This window comes from Notamacropus eugenii, chromosome 1 (genome assembly GCF_028372415.1).
Source record: "Notamacropus eugenii isolate mMacEug1 chromosome 1, mMacEug1.pri_v2, whole genome shotgun sequence".
Taxonomy (NCBI): domain Eukaryota; kingdom Metazoa; phylum Chordata; class Mammalia; order Diprotodontia; family Macropodidae; genus Notamacropus; species Notamacropus eugenii.
Window position 1 is genome coordinate 257,145,339 of NC_092872.1, and position 24,673 is coordinate 257,170,011.

The following is a 24,673-nucleotide window of genomic DNA, read 5'->3' on the forward strand; positions in this document are numbered from 1 at the left end:
GAGCATTTTCATTTATTTTTGTTTTAATCAAAATACAGGAATAAGCTTGATGCAGAACCAGATTTAACATTGTCTGATATGGAGCCAAATATTGCAAACTTTTGTTCAGGTAAATATAAAAAAGTCCAACATCAAAATTAAGTTCATATCTGAGGTTTCAATAAATTTCGGTAAACTGTTATTTATACTCAACAAAAATTATAACAAAGATATCAAATATTAAGTCTTATAGATAATAAGCACATAAGGTCTTACTGGATTACCTCCTTTTAATTCTTACAGAATGTCTCACATAAAATATTTGTAATTATTTTGTAATGAGTTTTTCATGATTATAAGTAGAATAAAATTTTACATATTATAACTGCAATTACATAAATTTTAATTTGGAACTTTTAGGATAAAAGTTAACACTGTAGTTATTATGGTAAGCACTACATGAATAAATTTAAAAGAATATTATGAATAATATATTAAATTTGAGACTCACAATACTTTTTTTTTTTTTTTTTTTTTTTGCTAAAAGAGTTCATGGAACAAAATGTTGAAAATCTCTTGTATAGACAATAATGAATCATGAGGTCTTGCTACTGGCTGGCTATCTATCAGGGTTCACTAGCCTATTCCTGATTTTCCCCTTCCATGGGAAGGGCTATATCTCAGTTCTCTTAGGAGAAGAAAGGATAAGGAGCAGAACCCCTATAGAGTAGAGGGTCTCTGTGGCCACCATCTCCCATTAGCTCATCTTATCTTGAGGATCTAGACTAGTACTGTAATCACTACTTATAGTACCGTTTCTATGGGAAAGTGCATTTTAAGTTAAAAAATTACAAAAGAATTTTTGGAATAAAAACTTTATTTAAATTGAATGCTCCCTGCACGGTATTTATGCTCTCCCTAAGGGTGGGGAAAATTAGAGAAATTTAGAAATGCTAACAGTAACTAGGTTGTTCAGAATCAATATATGTTAACACTTCTAGTGATGCATGATGATGTTGTGGGTTCCTCCCTCCACTGACATGAGAGATGTCAGCCTCTTCATCGCTGTCTAGACGATTTTCATGGTTTTAGAGGGTGATAATATTTATTACCCTATATCCCATTGGCAAGTAAGAAGTCTCTTTAATTTAGCAAAACTACTCCTCAGACAACAGGCACACACGCAGATCAATGTCTAGTTTTAATTGAATCCAAAGCTTGTGCCCCATCAGCACCAGCCTCAGAACCCTAGGTTACTGTCGTGCTATGTGAGACTGCAGGGGATAACTCAGGTGACAAAGACAAGTCAATTCAGAACACTGTGATCATGTCACCTTAGTGGAAAAGGCATCATGAAGGCCAAATATGATCAGAGGAGGGGGGGATGGGCTATTCAAGAATCTGCTATAATAACCTTGAAATAGTGAGAGGAGCAGTAGAAACTACCTCCCGTGCATTCAGGAGACCCTCTTTGGAGGGTGTACAGAACGACAAGAAGTAAACAGGAAGAGAAGACAAGAAGGAATTGCGACTGCTAGTTCTGGTGGAAGGAGGAACCACCATGGGGAGATCACAAATACAACGAAGTATAAGCATCCACTGTCATGAAGCACTATGGACCACATGGCCCTGTAAACACTGCCAGTGGGGGATGCAAAGCTACCTATTCTGCTCTCTGACACTGCGATCTGAAACCCTAAAATAGGAGTCCAGATGCTGTAACTAGGGCAACTTTTATCTGGAGCTTGGCTTTGCTGAATGCTGTAACTGGTCTGACTGTGCAGAATCAGCTCATTTAGGAATGATGCCCATTTCAGTAATGAGTCTTCTCTTGTCTCTTAGATTACAGTTTTAAAAAAATCCTAGGGGCGGAGCCAAGATGGCGGAGTAGAAAGACGCATATACACATAGCTCCGAACCCACAACCCATAGAACATCGGTAAAAAGGAACTCACGGTGAACTCTGGAGTAGTAGAGGCCACAGCACAGTGGAGCAAAGGAGATTTCTGTTCCAGAGGGACCTGCAAACCTCTTGCAAAAGGTCTGTTGTGCTGTGGACGCGGAGCCCAGCCCAGCCCTGCCCCGGCCCCGACACCGAGAGAAGAAGATCCGAGCGGACTTCAGGGACGGGATCTCCAGCGACCGTGCGGGTCCCTCCACCCATGGGTGAAGGGGGTCGATGAGAGGGTCTTCTTGGCGGGTCGAGAGGGGACTGGGGTGCCCCCATGACTCAGGCCCCCTTGGGAGGCAGTAGCTGACGCAGTGGCAGACCAGGGGTCCCCAAGCGGGCAGGAGCCTGGATCCATTGTTGAAGGTCTCTGCATAAACCCCCTGAGGGAACTGAGCCCGAGAGGCGGCCCTGCCCTGACCTGAGTACCTGAACTTAATCTCACACTGAATAGCAGCCCTGCCCCTGCGGAAGCCAAGAGGCTGGAAAGCAGCATTAGAATCTTAGACCCCAAGCTCTGGCTGGGAGGATCAGGAGGTGAGGTGGGTGTGAGGAGAATATTCAGAGGTCAAGTCACTGGCTGGGAAAATGCCCAGAAAAGGGAAAGAAATAAGACCATAGAAGGTTACTTTCTTGGTGAACAGGCATCTCCTCCCTTCCCTTCTGATGAGGAAGAACAATGCTTACCATCAGGCAAAGACACAGAAGTCAAGGCCTCTGTATCCCAAACACCTAGACTAAATATTCTGTGAGTTCAGGCCACGGAAGAGCTCAAAAAGGATTTTGAAAATCAACTTAGAGAGGTGGAGGAAAAGCTGGGAAGAGAAATGAGAGATATGCAGTCAAAGCATGAACAGCAGGTCAGCACCCTGCTAAAGGAGACCCAAAAAAATGCAGAAGAAAATAACAACTTGAAAAACAGGCTAACTCAATTGGCAAAAGAGGTTCAAAAAGCCAATGAGAAGAAGAATGCTTTCAAAAGCAGAATTAGCCAAATGGAAAAGGAGGTCCAAAAACTCACTGAAGAAAATAGTTCTTTCAAAATTAGAATGCAACAGATGGAGGCTAATGACTTTATGAGAAACCAAGAAATCACAAAACAAAACCAAAAGAATGAAAAAATGGAAGATAATGTGAAATATCTCATTGGAAAAACAACTGACCTGGAAAATAGATCCAGCAGAGACAATTTAAAAATTATGGGACTACCTGAAAGCCATGATCAGAAAAAGAGCCTAGACATCATCTTTCATGAAATTATCAAGGAAAACTGCCCTGAGATTCTAGAACCAGAGGGCAAAATAAATATTCAAGGAATTCACAGAACACTGCCTGAAAGAGATCCAAAAAAAGAAACTCCAAGGAACATTGTGGCCAAATTCCAGAGTTCCCAGGTCAAGGAGAAAATATTGCAAGCAGCTAGAAAGAAACAATTCAAGTATTATGGAAATACAATCAGGATAACGCAAGATCTAGCAGCTTCTACATTAAGGGATCAAAGGGCATGGAATAGGATATTCCAGAAGTCAAAGGAACTAGGACTAAAACCAAGAATCACCTACCCAGCAAAACTGAGTATAATACTTCAGGGGAAAAAATGGTCTTCCAATGAAATTGAGGACTTTCAAGTATTCTTGATGAAAAGACCAGAGCTGAAAAGAAAATTTGACTTTCAAACACAAGAATGAAGAGAAACATGAAAAGGTGAACAGCAAAGAGAAGTCATAAGGGACTTGCCAAAGTTGAACTGTTTACATTCCTACATGGAAAGACAATATTTGTAACTCTTGAAACTTTTCAGTATCTGGGTTCTGGGTGGGATTATACACACACACATGCATACACATGCACACACACACACACACACACACACACACACACACACACACAGAGACAGAGTGAATTGAAGAGGATGGGATCATATCTTAAAAAAATGAAATCAAGCAGTGAGAGAGAAATATACTGGGAGGAGAAAGGGAGAAATGGAATGGGGCAAATTATCTCTCATATAAGAGGCAAGCAAAAGACTTTTTAGTGGAGGGATAAAGAGGGGAGGTGAGAGAAAAACATGAAGTTTACTCTCATCACATCCCACTAAAGGAAGGAATAAAATGCACACTCATTTTGGTATGAAAACCTATCTTACAATACAGGAAAGTGGGGGAGAAGGGGATAAGCAGGGTGAGGGGGATGATGGAAGGGAGGGCATGGGGAGGAGGGAGCAATTTGAGCTCGACACTCATGGGGAGGGACAGGATCAAAAGAGAATAGAAGTAATGGGGGACAGGACAGGATGGAGGGAAATATAGTCAGCCTTATACAACACATTATGGAAGTCATTTGCAAAACTACACAGATTTGGCCTATATTGAATTACCTGCCTTCCAAAGGGAAGGGGTGGGGAGGGAGGGAGGTAAAGAAGTTGGAACTCAAAGTGTTAGGAACAACTGTTGAGTAATGTTCTTGCCACTAGGAAATAAGAAATACAGGTAAAGGGGTATAGAAAGTTATCTGGCCCTACAGGACAAAAGAGAAGATGGAGACAAGGGCAGAGAGGGATGATAGAAGAGAGAGCAGATTGGTGATAGGGGCAATTAGAACGCTCGGTGTTTGGGGGGGGGGAACAAAAGGGGAGAAAATTTGGAACCCCAAATTTTGTTAAAATGAATGTCAAATAAATAAATTAAAAAAAAATCCTAAATTGATTTTACCTTTTTCTAACCTATAGACTCTAGTAAGAAGTCACAACCATTTCTAGTGAAAAAGGTCAAGACGGCCAAGAATCAGTTGCTGCAGCAGACACTGGTCGCAGATCTCATGTTAAGAGTGTCAACAGTTAAGTCAGTTTAGAAAAGATCCCAAAGCTAGGATTTGTAGCCCCCTCTGCCCTCTGTTTTGCCACCTGGACACCGGCATCATGTGAATGGAAGGGGCAAAAACAGTGGTAGGAGTAGGAGTGTGTGTGTGTGTGTGTGCTCACGCACATATGTGTTTCATGGCTTGTCCTCAACAAAGAATCCTTGCCTAAGTGGCTAGCCTAAAACTAAAGGGCCTCTTCACACTCCTTGAAATAATCCCTTATTCTGCCCAGTGTGGTGCGTGAAGTCATCATAATATCAGAGACTGGCATGACTTGCATTCTGTGATCAATCTTTTAGAAGTCAGGGTTATCTCCACATCCCAATGAGACACTGGAATGGAATTTTGTGGTGCCCTGTAAAATATGCACTTATGAATAATAATAACTGATATTTATACAACCCTTTAAGATTAAAGTACCTATGACACATTATATCTTGATCCTCATAACTCTATAAGGCTAGTGATATTATTATTTCCATTTTGCAGATGAGGAAATTTAATTAATTGCCCAGGGTCATACAATGAGTGCTGGAGGCCAGATTTGAACCCAGATTTTCCTAGCTGAAGTCGAGCTCTCTATCCTCTGTTCCACATTGCCTTTCTGTATCTCTGCAGCCCATACTAAATCTGATCATCAAACCCATGGCGAAGGACCAGCAGCACCTAATCACTGCCTGCACAGCTCATGTGAGCAGACTTCTGAACTGAGGGCATTTCTCAGGCTGCAGATGTAACCTGCACAGGGCAAAGGCTGCAGTGCAAAAAGAAAGCACCAACAGAACCTGCTGTGTCCAAGCTGGCCTGGCCCCAGGGCTTCTGCCTCCAAGACCAGTGCTCTTTTCCTTACAGTATCTAAGGCAGGACAGGCAAGAGACAAAAAATCAGGGTACTTTAGAGGTGAAACTACAAGCATGAAAAGCAGTGAACAGGGCAAAGGGAGAAGCAGGTCATAGGAAATAAAGATTTTGTAAAAACACAAGTGATCAATACGTTACTGTTAAAAAAAAAAAAAAGAAAGAAAACAAAACAATGGAACAGCAGCCATGGAAGGATCATGATCGATAACCTGACCACTCCCAGACAAGTTGCCACAAGACCAAAATTGCATTTGGTAAGACTCCTGTTTGAGATTCATCAGTCTGCCCATTCTGTGGAACAGAGGTAACCTGGAAACAGAACCCTAGAGAGGAGACTTAATATAATCCTGAATTTAAATAGCAAACTATGTTTTTCTTTGCATCTTTGCCATCATTTAATGACAAATCCATTTGTTGTAGACAGATTCCCGAGATCAAGTTAACATTTAAAAGCATGCCATTATGCAAGAATGGGAAATAATGAACTGTAGAAAAATCAGGAGACAGGGCCATTTATCAGGCCTCATTTATTAGTAAAGCACGGCCTACTAGTCACAGTCCTCTGAGATGAAGTGTGGGGACGTGGAGGGGGATTGAGGAGGGAGAATTCAATTTTGAAACACATTTTGTCCTTGTAGAGGACACAAGGAGGAGGAGGAGCCCTTTCAGCATCACAGGGACAGACCTTCCTAGCAGGAGGATGGAATACTCAGAAGAGAGATTTCCTTGGCAAAGTCTATTTTTATTAAACACTGAAACTTTATGATATGGAAGATGATTTTTCTAACTGAGAGGAAGATGAAATACTGTGGACTCAAAATATTCTGAACACTTAAAATGTCTTATAAGTTTTATTGCATTTCAACCACAGTAGACTCCAGGCAAACGCTAAAAAGCAATGGAACGCTGAGGAATGACCCCTGACTGACCATGGAGTCGGAGGGCCTGGAGCCTAAGGAGCTCCCTGCTGGCCTACTTGCCACCTTCAGGACCATGGCCCATTCAATTCATCACTTGAGGTCTCAGTTTCCTCATCTGAAAGTGGAGGGGCTTGGCTAGAGGATCTCTAAAGGCCCTTCCAAAACTGAACCCAATTCTCTTCCCTCCAACCCTAAACCTGTAGTGCCTGGGCTATGCTTATCAATATGTTATGGATCAGTGATTTCATGCAAGGTTTGGGGTAGGGCCAGGGAATACTCCTTAACCAATGGTGATCATTAATAACCTTTCTATGAATCAGCATATGGTTTTTAAGAGTGCTGTGGGAAAAAGAAAAACCTCTTAGTTACTCATAACTCTGTAACTAAGTTAAAAATGAGCTTCTCTGACCTTCTGTTCTCTTAGTAGAGAACAGCCCATTGCTAGGTTGATCCTTGTAGACTACTGAGCTCAGGTGACCCTGTAATACCATGTACTGTGATTCAAGACCTTGAAGAACCTTGGGTCATTTCTACACTAGAAGGTGTCAGAGAAGGCCTTGAGTGAAATCTTTAACATTTTCAAATGAGTTTTGGAACAAATCTATACATCAGAGGACAATGGTAAGGAGAGGAAATGTGCCTTGTGTATTCTGATCACCAGATCAATCGTAAAGAACTGATGTACAGAATTATCAAGGTATGAATAGTCATCTCAAAGGATTTCAGTCCCAGAGCTGAACGCGAGTTTATTTAGGGCACAGGCAATTCTGCAGTGATCTGACAGTTTGAGCTTTCACTGAGATTTGCCGCATGTATCAGCAGGAACAATGAGGCATAGTGGCTTTACAAAAAGAAGAGAAAGTCCAGTTTTCCTTCCCACAAGCTAGAAGATAAAGGCTCTGCCTCTGCCTTTGGCCCACAGCCCTCCTGGCTTCATGAGGAAAATGTCCTTTGTGGCTGGACTTTTCTTTTGGTCAAAGGACTGAAAAAGAAAGGCCTTTTGTGAGGTGCATACCATCCTAACCTGCAGTTCTGATCCCATCATTCCAGGTTCTGAGGAGTGTTATCAACAGCATAGCTAAAGAACTACGCACAAGTCATCTACTCGCTTTCCCCAGGCAACCCCGTGAGCATATGCAAAAGAAACCCCAGGAACCCCAACAGCTCCTCTGAGACACCCAAGGCAGACTCAGTGCAAAATACTCCACAAGAAAGTTTAAATACATCATCAGCACATTCCTCTATGGGAAGATATGGGAAGAGAATTACTTTAAGGTCAGAATAAAAGACTAAATTTTGGGAAAATGAGGCCCCAGTTCTCATTTCTAATTAGGAAGCCCAAATCTTCCATCTTTCAGTAAGTAAACTAGATACTTGGCTTTACATTGCTTTTAGTCTGTTGCCAATGTCTTTCCCTGATTTCCAGACTTGAAGAATTAATCCTAACATCATTAAATGAGCCTAGTATTTAACTGACATTTTAGTGATTTTTAAAGTACATTTCCTAAGAGATAATACAGTATGGATAAAACATATTACATAAAACTTTTTCTTGGTTAAATTTATTAAACTTTTCTAAATCAAACTTGACACAAACTCATTCTTTAAACCCAAACACAATTCAACTAATGGAGAAAAATACAACTCCTAAAGGAGTCACATCTCTACTGATTGAGTCAGGGTATAAAAGAGAGAAATCGCAACATGAAACAATGTAGGGAAGGCAAGGAGAAAGAAAGGGGGATGATCACTTTCCTCTCAAGTACAAGTACAAGGCATATTGCCAAGATGACTTCCATGCTAATGCTTTCTGCTAACTTCAACCATTGTTCAAGGTCTGTGCACAGAGGAGGATTAGGGTAGGGAGAAGAGACTAGGAGTACGATTTTCTAATCTGCACAGAGCCAAGACAAGAAACATTCTGGTTTGCTGGAAGGTGCCCTGACCTTGGAGCCATAAGACCTGAATTCATATTCTACCCCACCAGCTTACTAGCTGCATAACCTTGGAAAAAAAATCACTTCCCTCAGTTTCCCCAACTTTAAAATACAGATAGAGGCAATGACTCTATGATCTCTGCTGATTCTGGTGTTCTAAGAAATAATGACCACAAAACCCAGAAAAAAACCCCACCACTATGGGGGTAAGCATTCCTAGTTGCCTTCCCTTGACTAGAAGATAACTGGAAGAAACATGGACTCAGGGTCTATGCTACCAGGCAAAAGGGCAGAGGGGCAAAAAAGGTAGCAGACCTATCACTTTCCTGAACCAACATCAATGACTGTCTTATTAAATCTACCCTTTTGGGATAATAAAGTCATAACAGAACAAAGGTATCATAGTTTAAATGTTAACTCTTTTGAAAATAAGCATTCCTGCTTTGCTGTAGAATTTAAATAGCAGCAGGAGGTCATTATTCTTTCTACTCTGTTATCACATTTTATGAACCTAGCCTTCCTTTCTATTCTAGAACACGAGGAAAAATATATATGGAGAGGAATTCCATCTAGCAGAGTTGATGCTGCCTGTCCCTTGAGAGGCAAGGCCAGTTCATGCAGCACTGAAACAGCTGTTAAAAGCCAATTTTCTTACCTTTTAATTGCTTTCTGTGACTAGCTCACACCAGTGCAGAAGTCCACCTGGGAACCAGTAAGTGGCCTGACGAGTCACATTGTAGGGGCTGGGGACCACGAGCCTTTTTTCCAGCTCTGAAATGCTTCAACTGGAGGATGGAAGAGAAAAAAGGGTCAATGTGCACGAAGATTTATTATTAATAGCACCTGCCTAACCATGTCAGAGCATCAAAAAAGAAAACCCTAACAAATTATTCACAAGATTTTGAGATTTTGCATGAATTACAGAGTGCCCCAAAGATAGAATGAATGGTTTTATGAACTAGTGAGCTCTCTCTTCCCTCCCCATCCAGCCTGGGTTTGGTGTGAGCAGAGGCTGGGTTGTTAGCCTGTCAGGCCTGCTGGAAAAGGTTCCATGGCCTGGCCTGGAAGGTTAGGTAATTGGTTAAGTACCTTATGAATGAAGATTTTATGCATGCTCCATTCATAAAACCTGTCAAGAACCGCTCTGCCACACAAAATCTTTTCACGCTTCTGGTTCAAGTCCAAGTCCCTGAGTTACCTCCAAGTCATCAATCCAGGAGATGAGGCTCAAATGTGGTACGTGCTACTCATGATGACTCCCATTTGGTTAGGAGTGACTATTAGAAAGCCCTTGATGGGAATGGGGCAGAATACTAGCAAGGGCCCAAATTTCTATGCCAGAGAAGGTCAGCATCAAACCACTTCCTGAATGACTGTATCCATCAGTTCCCACCAGTCAGCTCACTGCAACAAGGATCAACTGCTCAGGTTAGTATGTCTGGATAAGACGACCTCTGAAGCTTGTAAAGAACTCAGTTTTTGCTGTGGATTAAAATAGCACAATGTAGCACCCAACAATCATCTCTGGATTCAATGGAATTCTTGCTTTAATCCCTGATAGACCTGAAGTCATCAGCGTGCCCTGGAAATGAAACACTTTTGCTCTGAAATGGCCTCTAAAAGATAAAGCCAGGCATGAGATTTTGGTTTGCAGTCCTTTCTGGAATCACAAAAGAAATCAGTTTGGAAGCAAAAAGAAAACAAAATGCTTTTGGAAAATTCAGCAATATTTAATCGGGTTTCCTTCTTCAGCAACACCAAACTAGCTATTTGAAAAGTTTCAAAGAAAAAATGGTGCATACTTAATATGAAATTAAGCACTATTCTTTAAAAAAAAAAAAGAATAGAATGGTGAGGCAGAATTTGCTTAGCCTGTTTAAAGGATGAATTATGGTTTTTAGTGAGCAAAGATTCCCAGACATATTGTATATTGTACATGATGCTGACAAGACATTTTTGTAATGGTGCTGACTTGTTAAATTCCCCCAAACTATTCTTAGGGGCATTTGTAGTAGATGCATTTGTTCACAAAGGCATTTTGGTAAATCATTAGCCATTCATTTTGTGGAAGGAGAGTGTGAGAGGAAATCATATGGATCAAAAACTTGCTAAAGCCACATTAGATGACAATATATATCATTTCCTCCTTGTATAGCAGGCCTATCACTTTTTCATAGAAAATTGGATTAGTCTGACAGGAATTACTCTTTAAAAATTCAAGCTGCTCATTGTCTACTATCCTGTCTGATTTTTAGGTGTTGCAATGAGACTTTTAAAATGATTTATTCTGGTATTTTTCCAAGTGTGAAAACATTTAGTTTCTATTTGAAGAGCTACAGAGTGCCCTTTATAAATTTTAGAATTATATATGTGGACATTTATAAGCCCTGGGAAAGGGAGCAAAGGACTAGAAAAGATGCAAGATACACAGTCTGTAGGACTTATCCCAGCAACCTAAGGTGAGAGAAAACAAGGTAAGCATGAGTGATCACAGGAACAACTGTTCCCTCTGAGAAGCTGGAAGGAGAACCCTCCGTACAGATGGTAACCAGGCTCTCTTTCTTCTAAAAAGAAATTTGGTCATGTTTCACAATGATTCCTCCTTCCACTCTCTCTGAAAGGGCATGGTACAGAGAAGGCTTAGTTCTGACCAGTCTTTGGGGCAGGCCATGCTCTACAGTAACCAAGTACCAATGAGTGCCTGCCCTCAGTCAAAGGGGAAGAGGATGGGAATGGCAGCGTCCAGCAAGACTGAGAAATGGGTATTCACAGACTTCATCTGATGACCTCCAGGGATGGGAAGCTCACTATGTCCCACTCTTTTGACAGACAGCTCTGTTAGGAGGATTTTCTTAGGACAGAGACAAAACCTGCTTCACTTCAGCTTCTACCTTCAGGTTTCTCTGAGACCACACAGAGCAGGTTCAATTTCTATCGTGCCCATCCCCTGACTCCTACCCCAAGTCTTCACTTTCCAGGTTCACCACCTCTAGCTTTTTTCTGACTGAGACAAGAGGTGTTTGATACTGAACTGCTCACCATCCCAACCCCCTTCTCCAGGATCCATGAATCTGTCACTCCTGGAGCATGATAATTTGTCCACGCCTTTCCTACCTAGTTACATAGATGGCACTGCCTGACGTGGTCCAAGGAGACAATCACCTTCTGAATCTCAAACTTTACTTGTCATGTTGCCAAAATCCTGTTGGTTTTCCTAGCTAATGAATCATACAGACACGATGAGCCAAGAGAGGCCCACGGCCCTGTTACGGGAGCTACTGTCTAGTGTGTTCTGTCCATCAGGTGTTTATATAGTTGATTTTTTTTTAATTTCCCAAATCAAAATGAGATGAAGCACTTTGATGTTCTTAACATAAACAAAAGAGTTAAGGAGACAACCATATGCAGAGCTTATAATCTAGAATAGGTAATGGTGAGACAACATCGTATTACTATGTCAGGGACATAGGGCAAGACTACTGAAGGGCAATGGAAAGAAGGCGGCACGAGACCCTAAAGGAACCCCATTCCCTAAGAAACACCCAAACTTTAAAGGGTATCAGCAGGAACAATCAAAAAGTCAAACACCAATGCCCCCATCAGTCAAAGGCTGAACAGACTGCCAGAACCTTGTGGAATAGAGATGAGGTAAAGGAAGTGGAAGGCAAAGGACAAGAAGCCCTATTTCATAGCAGAGGCCAGGGCCAGACCAATACCCCGTGTGGCAGAAGCTACCCAGGGACTTACCTTCTATACTCAGCAATGGCTCCAGGGAGCCTGGGCCTGAATTTCAGCAGGAGGCAAGGCCAGACAATTCCTTCAGAAGAAAAGGCCCAGTCACAGCCACCAAACTCAGGATCCAGCAGGCAAACTCACAGGAGCAGAGCTCAACCCAAGTACAAACCTCTAACCCAGAAAGGTGAAGCTGTATTATGAGTAAACAGAAAAAAAAAAGTGAAACACAATCAAGAAATGTCTTAGAACGAAAGAAAGAGAATAAATATATAAGTCCATGTAGAGATGGAGACAAAAGCATATCCAGGACCAAAGATGAGAAAAGGACCTGCAAGAAACAAAGACAAGAGACACAAAGTGAAAGATGAGAAAGAAGCAACAGCAAAGAGAATTAGCCCCTTGGAAAAACCTGTGGTCAGTTTCATAAGGTAAGTAGAATCAAAAACAGATCCAGGAGCTGTCACCTAAGTAAGCATCACTGGCCTATCACTTCACAAACACCCCGGCAAAGGGAAAACAACAAAGAAGAACAAGAAGTCACCAGCCGCCCCCTGAAAGAGATCCCCAAACCCAAACTCCCAGGAATGTCAGAGAAAATAAAGAGAGTTCAGGTTAGAGAAAAACTGTTACAAACAATCAAAATGACAGAGTTCAATCAACTACCAAGGAGATACAGAGTTCAACTCATACAAGACTTGGCAGGTGCTTCCATAAAGGTGAGAAGAACTTGGAATACGATATTCCAAAAAGAAAAAAGACAAGGGTTTACAACCAAAACTGAGTATAATCCTATAGGGGGAAAAAAATGTACCTTTAATGAAATAAAGGCTTTCCAAGCACTGTTGATATTCCTGAAAAGGTCAGAAATGAGTTGAGGTTTTGAAATGAAAATCAGAAGAGACATGGGAAATATAGAAAGGTTTGATCATTTGATCAAATGAGCAAGACTAGATAAACTGATTTAATACTAATGGAGAAGCAATAAGTATCCTCTCAGAGCTCTAATATCCTTAAGGATGAAAAGCTAAATAAAGCTAAATAAGACAGGCCCAGGCACTTTTTTATGTTTCAATGGTCTTAAGAAAAAGGAAAATTAGAAGACTAAACTAGGGAGGGAACTTATTGTCTCAAACAACAGAGGTACATGGGATGTGGAAAACCTTGGAGGAAATAGTGGAGGGGAGGGGCAGGTACCCTAGACACTGCTCACTGTCATCTGATCTAGACAAAGGAAAGCAGCATGTGTGTGCAGATGCGTGCGCACACACACACGCATGCACACACACAGTGTATAAATACATTAAATTTAACAGAGAAATAAAAAGCTAGATGGAGAAGAGAGAAGGAGATATAAGAAGAAGATATTCTAGCAGCTCCCTGTTGCTTCCAGGATCTGCTGGCATTTACAATCCTTTATAATCTAGCTCCCCAACATGCATTCTTCCACCCAGTGGCAGTGACCTCTGGGCATTCTCTCTGGCTGTCCCCTAGGCCTGGAACACTCTTCCACTTCACCAGAGTGACCTCTCTGGCTTCCTTTAAGTCCCATCCTTTACTGGAAGCCTTCCTCTTGTTGTTATTAGTGGTGGTCAGTCATTTCAGTTGTGTCCAACTTTTCATTGGGGTTTTCTTGGCAAAGATACTAGAGTGGTATCTAGTATCTACTAATACTAGAGATGTCTGCAGCTCATTTTACAGATAAGAATACTGAGTCAAAAAGGATCAAGCTCCTTGCCCAGGGTCACATAGCTAGTAAGTGTCTAAGGCTGGGTTTGAACACAGGTCATCCTGACTCTGGGCCTGAAGCTCTATCTACTGCACTACCTAGCTGCTCAATTATAGTGCCATCCTTCTATTATTTCCTATTAATCCTGTATGTAGCTTTTTAGTATGTTGTCTCCCCCATTAAATCGTAAGCTCCTAGAGGGCAGTGACTGTCTCTTGCCTCTTTTGTGTCCCCAGTCCTTAGCACAATCCCCAACACATAGCTACTTAAGATTGGTAAGGATTTCAACAGACATAAGCAAAACTAATTCCTGTGTCCCATGTCTTCCGTGAAAGAGGATTAAAAGTAAAAGAAAGGAATAAAAACCTAAGCAGGGTGGGGTAAGGGGGAGAGAGAAGGGGCAGAAACAAATCTTGTCATTTAGAAGTCGAAGTTGTTAGGTAAATTTCTCCCTTAGCACCTTCTTCATTTATTAAGTAGAAAGCAAAGCAATTTCATTTTCATTTAATCTGTTCCAAATCTGCACTGTCGTTTAATGTCATTACTAGCAGAGAAAACTACCTAGTAGAAACAAATATTTTATGACATTTTTTTGTGTACTTATATTTCAAAAGTTTATTTCTAAGGGCATGCGGTTAATCTGTTTAGTGGAACAAATAAATTATTTTCATAACACCAAGAAAAAAGGTGGTATAGGGTGGGGGACACAGGGGAAAGAGAGGAAAAACTGAGCAGACAGGATCAAGGGAAATATATAGTTAACAGTCATAATAACTGGGAACACGAACTCACCAATATAATAGAAGCTGATAGAAGAATGGATCAGAAAGCTGAATCCAACAACAGGGTGCTTACAAGAAACACTTGAAATAGGAGTAGCAATGATGATTTTCAGACAAGGCTGAAGCATAAAAAACAGGAAAAAAGAGACAAGCAGAGAAACGCCATTACATGCATAAAGATTCCAGAGATAATGAATCAACATCAATATTTAATACAGAAGCAATGTAGAGAAAAGCATATGAATACTTAAAGGAAAAATAATTCAACTGCAAGGAGAAACAAACAATAAACTACTATAATTGTGGGGGGCTATTTGCTTCCTGTTCAGTGACTTTTTCTGCTACCTAAATACTTCCATATTTCCCTCATCCTTAAAAAATCCTCATTTGATTGGACCATTCCCTCTAGCTATAGTTTTCAATCTCTCTTTCTTTTCATTGTTAAAAACTCTTGGAGAAAGAGAAACTAACAAAAAATGGCTCTATTTCCTCTCCTCTCATTTCACTTTAGAACCTCTGGTTTTTGACTTCAATGACCTCTTCACAGTTATAGGGCCTTTTCTCAATCTCCTCCTTCCTGACCTCTCTGCACTCCCTGACACTGTCAATCATGCTCTTCTCATAGACAGTTCTCTCACTTCTCCCTGGTCATGACACTGCTCTCCTGGCTCTTCTCCTATTGGTCTTCTCAATTCCCTCTGCTAGTCCTTCACTGAGGTCTGGACCCATGTTGTGGGTCAATTCTTAAACTTCTTTTTTCCTCTCTCTTGTTGTTGATGATCATCCCATCTCTGATGGATTCAACTGTCATCTCTATGAAAATGATTCTCAACTCCATTTGTCCAGTTCTAACCTCTCTTCTGACTGAGTGGGATAGGTTTAGTGAAGACTTCTCAGATTGTAATTCTTCTTCCAGGGGTGAGGTAAGACCTAGAGGCTCAAGGTTACAATATTTTTAGAACAGAATAGTTCCATATAAGGATATAAAACTGTGTAGTGTATTAGGGTCTCAATGATTGGATAAAACTTACATAATTCCTCGATGTCTTCATTTCAAAAGGGATTGGTTAGATTTCGTGTCTAGAATGTAAGATCATATTCTCAGCTAATGAGGATAATGGTCAGTGGGGGAGGAGGGACTTGCATTAGGGTCTATATAAATCACTGCCCTTGTGATTGTTAAACATTAAAAAATAAAAAAAATAAAAAAATAAAAAAAACTTCAAAAAAAATTAATAAATCACTGCCCTTTTCTTTGTCTTCGGCTTTCCTACTCCTACAGGTGAGCCCCGCTGCTCGAGAATCGAATAAATCACTTTTCCGTCATCACTTTGAGAGACCTCTGAGTAATTGATTTATGTAGGGATCTGAGCCATCCCACACATGACCTTCAGGTCCAGCATCACTGACTGCCTATTGGACATCATGAATTGGATGTCCCACAGACAACTTAAACTCAGAATGTTCAAAAACAGAACTCATTATCTTTTCCACATCCCTTTTTCCACACTTCCCTATTGAGGGCACCACTATCTTCCCAATCATCCAAGTTGGCAACCTTGGCATCATCCTTAAATGATTACTTGTCCTCATCCCCACATATCCAATCTGTTTGCCAAGTCCTGTTGATGCTACCTTTTCAACATCTCTAGTACAAGCATGTACTAGAACCTGAACACCTCAATAAAGCAAGTTTCATGAATTTTTTGGTTTCCTAATGCACAGAAAAGTTATGCTCACATTGTGATACTGTAGTCTATTAAGAGTATTAAGTCTAAAAACATTGTATATACTTCAATTAAAAATACTTTCTTGCTAAAAAATGTTAACCATTAACGTAAGTCTTCATCAATATTTTTTGTTGGTATTGGGTCTTGCCTCAAAGCCGAGGGCTACTGACTGATCAGGGTGGGAACTGCTAAAGGCTGGAGTAGTTGTGGCAATTTCTTAAAATAAGACAATAATGAAGTTCGCTAAATCAATTGACTTATCTTTTCACCTGAACACTTAGAGACTATTGTAAGGTTACTAAGTGGTTTAATTTCATATTGTTGTGTCTCAAGGAACAGGGAGGCCTGAGAAGAGGGAGAGAGATGGAAAATGGCTGGTTAGCGGAGCAGTCAGAACACACACAACATTCACTGATTAAGCTTGCTGCCTTATATGAGCACGGTTCTTGGTGCACCAAAACAACCGCCACAGTGATGTCAAAGATCACTGATCACCATAATGGATACATTAATAATGAAAAATGCAAGAATGACCAAAATATGACAAAGAAGTCATCTGATCACGTGCTGTTAGAAAAATGGCACCAAAAGACTTGCTCGACATAGTTGCCACAAACCTTCAATTTGTAAAAAACAAACTATCTGTGAAGTGCAATAAAACAATGTGCACCTGAACTTGCCCCCTTCTCTGCCACTACCCCAGAGCAGCCCTCATGTCTAGATGAATAGAACAGGAATGGAGGAGACACTGAAAAAGCTTCCCTTATAAAAGCACCAGGAAATTATCTAGAGTTTTTTTTAATGTCTTCAAAACTAAAATATCATAGGCTTCTTACTAAAAAGGAGATTTTTAAATTTGTTTTAAGATCATTCAAATAGAAGAGTCAAGTGATGAATGTGTATTTAGTCAAACAGTCCAGAGTGCCATCAATACTCTTTAATTTGACATAAAAATTCTTCCACCAAACCTCTCAAATCATCTTTGCCCTCAGTTTGGAGTTTCAAATAACCTCAGTCTAAATGATTCCATTTCATAAAACAATTATGTTATAAACCTTGCACTGTATCAAGCTAAACAATGAGACAGGATGGGAAGACTGTTTAAAAAAGGAAAACACTGGGGGCGGAGCCATGATAGCAGAGTAGAAGGATGGACCTGTTCTAGTTCTACCCCCACAGCCCATAAAATACTTCTTTTTTTTTTTTTTTTTTATTAATTTTTTTATTTTTTTTAATGTTTAACAATCACTGCCATACAATTGCGATTTTATCCCTCCCCACCCACCCCCCACTACCTCCCTCCCTCCCCACGACTGCATACAATTCTGTATAGATTCTACATATACTTTCCTATTGAGTATATTTTCACTATCGTCATGCTATGTAGTCAGACTAAGATAAATGAAAGAATCCGTATAACAAATCAGAACATGATACACAAACAGATACACATACACAAACATGATCTGCTACATTATGTGAGTGACTTCCATATTTCTCTCTCTGAGTGTGGAAGGCTTTTTGCCTTGAGGTCCACCATTGGGATTTTTTTTTTTTTTTCAGAAGTTCTTGTGTTATTACAAAAATCTAAGTCTACCAGAAAAAACTCTCACACACTGTGGTTGTTGCTGTGCATAAAGTTCTCCTGGTTCTGCTCCTTTCACTCAGCATCAGGTCATATAAGTCCTTCCAGGCCTCTCTGAAGTCTTCTTGTTCATCATTTCTTATGGCACAATAGTACTCCATTACATTCATATACCATAATTTATTCAGCCATTCCCCAATTGATGGACATCCCCTTGACTTCCAGTTTTTGGCAACTACATAGAGTGCTGCTATAAATATTTTTGTACATGTGGGACCCTTTCCCATTTTTATGATCTCTTGGGGATATAGTCCTAGTAGCGATATTGCTGGGTCAAAGGGTATGCACATTTTTGTAGCCCTTTGGGCATAGTTCCAAATTGCTCTCCAGAATGGTTGGATGCGCTCACAGCTCCACCAACAATGAATTAGTGTTCCAACTCTCCCACATCCTCTCCAGCATTTATCATTTTCTTGTTCTGTCATGTTTGCCAATCTTATAGGTGTGATGTGGTACCTCAGAGTTGTTTTGATTTGCATCTCTCTAACCAATAGTGATTTAGAGCATTTTTTCATATGATTATAGATAGCTTTAATTTCTTCCTCTGAAAATTGCCTGTTCATATCCTTTGACCATTTATCAATTGGGGAATGACTTGTATGATTATACATTTGGGTCAGTTCTCTATATATTCTAGAAATGAGGCCTTTATCCCCGAGCTTAGCTGTAAAAATTTTTTCCCAATTTACTACATCCCTCCGGATTTTGGTTGCATTGGGTTTGGTTGTGCAAAAACTTCTCAGTTTAATGTACTCAAAGTTATCCATTTTGCATTTCATAATGCATTCTATCTCTTCTTTAGTAAAGAATTCTTCCCTTCTCCATAGATCTGATAAATACACTATTCCTTGCTTCTCCAGTTTATTCATGGTATCAGTCTTTATACCTAAATCATGTACCCATTTGGACTTTATTCTTGTGTACGGTGTCAGGTATGGGTCTATGCCTAATTTCCGCCACACTGTTATCCAGTTTTCCCAGCAATTTTTGTCAAACAATGAGTTCTTATCCCAGAAGCTGGGGTCCTTGGGTTTATCAAACAGAAGGTTGCTATATTCCTTGCCTACTGCATCTTGAGTGCCAAGTCTATTCCACTTGTCTACCTCTCTGTTTCTTAACCAATACCAAGTGGTTTTGATAATTGCTGCTTTATAGTACAGTTTAAGGTCTGGTAGCGCTAGGCCACCTTCCCAAGCATTTCTTTTCATTAGTCCCTTTGATATTCTGGACCTTTTGTTTTTCCAAATGAATTTTGATATTATTTTATCCAGCTCTAGAAAGTAATTGTCTGATAGTTTAATTGGTATGGCACTAAATAAGTATATTAATTTGGGTAGAATTGTCATTTTTATTATATTAGCACGGCCTACCCATGAGCAACTAATGTTTTTCCACTTACTTAAATCTGACTTTATTTGTGCAAAAAGTGTCTTGTAATTGTGTTCATATAGTCCCTGGGTTTGTTTTGGCAGGTAGACTCCTAAGTATTTTATACTGTCTACCCTAACTTTAAATGGGATTTCTCTTTCTATCTCTTGCTGTTGAACTTTGTTGCTAATATATAGGAATGCAGAGGATTTGTGTGGGTTTATTTTGTACCCTGCACATAAAATACTTCTAAAAAATGACTCTAAATAAATTCTAGAGCACAGAAGCCACAAAACAACAGAGTGAAAGAGATTTCCAGCCCAAGAGGGCCTGGAAGGCTGACAGGAAAGGTTTATCGCACCAGGCTCAGAGCAGAGCCCAGCCCAGCCTGGGCCACATGGCAAGGACAGGACTGGAGCAAGCTTCAGGACACAGAATCACAGGTAGCAGCTGCGGTTCCCACATTTCTCAATCCACAAACACCAAAGACAGCTTCAAAGGTCAGTAAGAAAGCTCTTTCACCCTGGGAGAGGGGTGTGAGTCTGGCCCCAGCCCCAGTCCCAGTCCCAGTCCCAGTCCCACAGTGGCAGCAGCAACTGTGGAAGCATCCACTTTTGGAGCCTTGGGCCTAAAGTCCCTGGGGGAACTGAGCAGCAGATCCGGGTCTCAGTCCTGAGTGGTGGTCCTGTGGTAAGAAGGAACACTGGCGTGGTGGAGCTGGTGGAGGCTCTGAAGAGGGAATCCTGCTCACAGACCAGAGCACAGGCCAGAAGAGGAGTAAACTCCTCTCCCTTGACTGTGCCACCTTGGAGGAACTGAGAACTTATAGATCCCTAGAGTACACCCTCTACTTGTCAAAGGAATCAAAAGTCAAGTAACTGGCTGGGAAAATGCCCCAAATCGGGGAAAAAAATAGGACTATAGAAGGTTACTTTCTTGGCAAAAAGGTATTTTCTTCCATGCTTTTGGATGAGGAAGAACAGAGCATACCAACAGAAGAAGACACAAAAGTCAAGGCTTCTACATCCAAAACCTCCAAAAAAAATATGCAATGGCCTCAAGACCATAGAAGAGCTCAAAAAGGATTTTGAAAATCAAGTAAGAGAGGCAGAGAAAAAATTGGGAAGAGAAATGAGAGTGATGCGAGAAAATAATGAAGTGAATCCACAGCTTGCTAAAGGAGACCCAAAAAATGCTGAAGAAAATGACACCTTTAAAAATAGAGTAACCCAAATGGCAAAAGAGGCCCAAAAAGTGAATGAGGAGAAGAATGATTTAAAAAGCAGAATGGACCAAATGGGGAAGGAGGTTCAAAAGCTCACTGAAGAAAATAGCTCTTTAAAAATTAGAACGGAGCAGATGGAAGTTAATGATTTTATGAGAAAAGAAATTAGAAAACAAAACCAAAAGAATGAAAAAATAGAAGACAATGTGAAATATCGCATTGGAAAAACAACTGACCTGGAAAATAGATCCAGGAAAGATAATTTTGAAATTATTGGTCTATCTCAAAACCATGATCAAAAAAAGAGCCTAGACATCATCTTTCAAGAAATTATCAAGGAAAACTGCCCTGATATTCTAAAACCAGAGGGTAAAATAGAAATGGAAAGAATTCACCAATCACTTCCTGAAAGAGATCCCCAAAGGAAAACTCTTTAGGAATACTGTAGCCAAATTCCAGAGTTCCCAGGTCCAGAAGAAAATATTACAAGCATCCAGAAAGAAAAAATTCAAATATTGTAGAAATATAGTCAGGATAACACAGGATTCAGCAGCTTCTACACTAAGGGATGGAAAGACTTGGAACATGATATTCCAGAGGTCAAATGAGATAGGATTAAAACCAAGAATCACCCATTCAGCAAAACTGAATACAATATTTCAGGGGGAAAAATGGAATTTCAGTGAAATAGAGGACTTCTAAGCATTCTTGTTGAAAAAAAAGAGCTGAATAGAAAATTTGACTTTCAAATACAAGAATCAAGAGACATATGAAAAGGTAAACAGAAAAGAGAAGCCTTAAGGAACTCATTAAAGTTGAACTATTTACATTCCTACATGGAAAGACGTTATTTGTAACTCATGAGACCTTTTTCAGTATTAGGGTAGTTAGAGGGAATTACATACATATATATCTATATATATAGATATATATGTAGGTTGGTAAGGATATGTATGTATGTGTATACTATATGTGTAAGTATGTATATATACAGGGGTGTCCATATACACATGCACATATATGAATATATATGTAGATACACATATAAATATATAGACACACACATATACATACACACACACATACACAGGGGACACACGGTGAGCTGAATATGAAGGGAGAATACCTAAAAAAATTAAATTTACTGTTGAATGGAATGTACTTGGAGTAAGAGAAAGGGAAAGGTAGAATATAGCAAATCATCTCACATAAAAGTGGGAAGAAAGAGCTTTTACAATGGAGAGGAAGTGGGGGGAGATGAAAGGAAATAATTGTGCCTTACTCTCATGGGATTTGGCTTAAGGAGAGAATAACACACACTCAACAGGATAGGGAAATCTATTTTACCCTGCAGGAAGGCAAGGGGGAAGGGGATAGGAGAGGGAAGATAACAGAAGGGACAGCAAATTGGGGAAAGGGATAATCAGAAGCAAACACTATTGTGGGAGGACAAGTCAAGGGAGTAGAATGGAATAAATGAAGGACAGGATAGGACAGAGGGAAATGGGGTTAGTCTTTTACAACATAACTATTATGGAAGTGCTTTGCATTGTTACACATGTATGACCTATATTGAATTGCTCGTTTTCTCAATGAGGGTGGGTGGGAAGGGAGGGAGAGAACATGGAACTCAAAGCTTTAAGAACGAATGTTAAAAATTGTTTTAGCATGCACCTGGAAATTAAGCTATACAGGCAATGGAGTATAGAAATCTATTCAGCCCTACAGGAAATTAGAGGGGAAGGCGGATGGAAGAAAGGTGGGTAATAAAAGGGAGGACAGACTAGAGGAAGGATTGGATGGAGTGTATGCTGTCTTGGGGTGGGCAGTGGGGAGAGATGGGGAGAAAAATTTTAATTCAAATTCTTGTGGAAGTGAATGTTAAGAATTGAAAATAAATAAATTAGATAGATAGATAGATAGATAGATAGATAGATAGATAGATAGATAGATAGATAGATAGATAGGAAAATATTCTCCTGGAGATGAATGAACTGATCAACAAGCTTCCCGAACAGAAGAGTTAGTCAGACTATATGATTAGACTGATATAGCTGATTATTTATAAGAAAATATTCAGCTTCTGGATGTACCAAATGGCTTATTGGGAGGGAGAGAGAGAGGGGAAAAAAGAAAGGGAAGGAGAGGGAGGGAGAGAGAAGAAAGGAAAGAGGAGGAAAGAAAAAGAGAGGGAGAGAAAGGAGGAGAGGGGGGAGGGAGGGAGGGAGAGAACACAAGGTTTCTAAGTCTAATGAGAGAACGTTAATACACAATGAAGGAATTCAGAACTGTCACCATAATTCAGCCACTGTGACCATTTTTAGATACTTTGCTTGTTGGTGGGAAGAAATGGTTTCCCTACTTTGTTAATTAGTCATCATTCCAACAGCACCCTAGGGGTCAGAGTGCAGGTTCACATGCCATAGAGCATATTCTTTGGCTTTTGTAGTTGTCTGAAAAGTGAACACAGGGCAGTAATTCAGATAAATTCACCTGCCCTAGAGTATTTTCATGGCAGAATACAATGAAAAATGGATTCTAAATTTTTCTAGAAGATATTCCACTAAGATTGGGATATTAATAATGGAAAAAAATAGCCTTGAAGTCAGGGAGTCAGGGTTCGAGTCATAGCTGGTTCTACCACTTCTCATAGCAAGGGGAGGAATTCTGTCAACTAGAGACAAGAGGGTACCATTTCTATTCCTGGCAAAACTTCACAACACATTAATGAAGCCATGACATGAGAGCATGGGAAAGCTAGCCTAGAGGGCAGGTTATGCCAAAGTCATGTCCTTTACTTTTTGGAAATGATAACTGCACTCACAGCTCAGGAGAAGGCCACAAGGTACTTGTCAAAGGTGCCACGCTGTATTTGTCAAAAAGATGGGTAGATACAGGCCTAATGAGGGGATAGGGAGGAGTATTTGGGTCTGGCTAAATGAACTACGGGACCCCCAATGTAGTATCCACTTGGAGGGAGACCTCCAGTGTAATGTCTGTCTCAGGAATCTGCCCTTGACCTTGCTTGGCTCACCATTTTTATCAGTGACTTGAAGTCTTTAATGGCAAGCTTGTCTGACACAAAGGTAGTAGGGATACCTAATACATCAGAAGGAAGACAGGGACTCTGAAAGGTGGCTTCATTGGTATAGAGTCTTTCCAGGTAAGGAAGCTCCTTCTACTAATTTAAACGGCCACCTTAGCTTTAATTTATAGACTCAGAGAGCTGCCCAGAGCATTAGGATGAGAAATGATGTGACCAGGGTCATAAAGCCAGGATGTGTCAGAGGCAGAATGGGAACCCACATATTCCTGGCCCAAGTTTCATCTATGACAGCACACTACCACTCACACTCCTAAGCTGAATCACCTAAGTTGAAGTTTAATAAATCATTTGAAAAATACAGGATCCTGGACAACAATTCCTCTGCGATAAAGGCCCAGGGCCTTTTGCAGGTTCGATGGGGGTTGGTCAGCTCCTCAGTGAATCAAGGATGTGAAGGATGTGAGTGCTCACTCCTCTGCCACTGCTAGTGCAAAAGCACAAGGGAGTGGCTGCAAAGGACTGAGGGAAAGACTGCTTTGCATCTGCCACAGTGGCCACAGCCACCAAACCTCCAGTCTCCTGATCGTGAGCCTCTTTCTACTTGGCTTGGCTGGTCTGTTTGCTGGGACTGGGCTTGAAGCCTCAGAAGCACATGAGAACTGATGTTCTGCTGGACCAGTCTTGGAGAATCAGGCGCACCTTGAAGTCATGATGAGGCAACACACAAAGTAAGACTTTGGGAAGGCATATATGAGAGATAATTCTATCATAGGCTGTGTTAAGAATGAGGAACAATGATTTGGTGGAACGGTCCTTGGCAGCTCTGGGCATCATGTTTTAGTAAGGGCAGAAAGAGCTTGGAGAGTACAGAGAAAAGGGCAGTGAGGGTGGTGAAAAGACTGAAGAACATGCC

At 40.6% G+C, this 24,673-nt stretch overlaps 1 protein-coding gene across 30 annotated transcripts in view; it reads right to left on the bottom strand.

Moving 5' to 3' along the window:
* The window catches only part of PEAK1 (pseudopodium enriched atypical kinase 1), a 297,886-nt gene that overhangs the window by 214,194 nt on the left and 59,019 nt on the right, over nt 1-24,673 (bottom strand). For 12 of the 30 annotated variants that reach the window (XM_072628653.1, XM_072628665.1, XM_072628652.1 and 9 more), the window contains exons 3-4: nt 12,251-12,428; nt 9,159-9,288 (exon numbers count right to left, since the gene is read on the bottom strand). The gene's annotated coding sequence lies outside the window, so the exon portion shown is untranslated. Of the gene's footprint in view, nt 1-9,158; nt 9,289-12,250; nt 12,429-14,756; nt 14,866-24,673 lie in introns of all 30 variants that reach the window. The other 18 variants (XM_072628670.1, XM_072628655.1, XM_072628657.1 and 15 more) reach the window with 2 other exon arrangements.